Genomic DNA, 1,089 nt, shown 5'->3' with positions numbered 1-1,089 from the left:
GGGAGCCACTCTGCAGACCCCCGCGCTGGCCCTGCCCTGAGCCCCCCGCCCAGGTCAGGAGGCTGCTGGGTCCAGGGCATGCCGTCGTGGCTGTTTTGTCCGGGCAGGAGAGACCCTCTCCCGTAAACACTTCAGCACGAGTGTGTTACCTTCAGGAAAGGTGCTTTTGTTGCTAAATATCTGACAAAGTTTTAAGAACTTACTATTTCAGGCTTTTAACCCACTCCGGTAGTGAAAGCACGAGTCTGTAGTGGGGGTATTTATTTGTTATTTGCCCATTGCTGTAGACAGCTTAACAGTTACAATAACTTTGATCTTTTGTTTTCCCCACTCGGAGAAGTCCTCATTACCAAACCATCACCTCTGACCTTCTTTTATATTTTCAGCGTGTGTTTTATTAACTCCTTTTTCATATGGGACATGTGGTGTCTGCCACTTGGTACAAAGGAGACAAAGTTTGCACTTCTGATGCAAAGAGCAGCAGTGAGGAAGCTGGCTCCTTCCCAACAGTTTATGCAAAAAACCCCCATATATTATGGGGAGGGGTGAACTAAATCTGTGCATACACAGTCAGACTTTCTTTGAGCTCACTACTGGGACAAGCCTATTGCACTGGATTCAGGTATGGAAAGTGGAGCGCATCCTTACCCCACCCCGTGCATGCACTTTACGCAGAGATGACAGATTTCAATCAATTGCCCGAGGAATTTATTTTCACAGCACCTCTTTACTTCCCAGGCTAAGAAACAAGGCATCCGGCCCTTCCCTGCCAGTAACACTGGAGGTTTTGCATTTATTATACATTTGGTGAAACAGTATGCAACAGTGAAAATTTACTAGATGTTGCAGAAAGAAGCAAGGGAAAGTTAAAGCACAGGCTAGAAAAATAAAATGAGTACTGTTTGCATGTACTTTTATTGATGTCTGACAGCCATGATGTTTTCAGGGACAACAGAAGGGAAAAGAATTTCAGTCTTTGAATGGACGAACCCCCCCTTTTTAACTAGTCTTTTTTTTTTTTTTTTGTGCTGGTGTGTGCATGTGCAGAAGGGTGTCTACCTAATTGGCCTCAAGAGGGGATTAAACTAA

The sequence above is a fragment of the Fulmarus glacialis genome, unplaced genomic scaffold (assembly GCF_000690835.1).
Source record: "Fulmarus glacialis isolate BGI_N327 unplaced genomic scaffold, ASM69083v1 scaffold14508, whole genome shotgun sequence".
NCBI lineage: Eukaryota > Metazoa > Chordata > Aves > Procellariiformes > Procellariidae > Fulmarus > Fulmarus glacialis.
Note: the sequence above shows the minus strand (reverse complement) of the source record.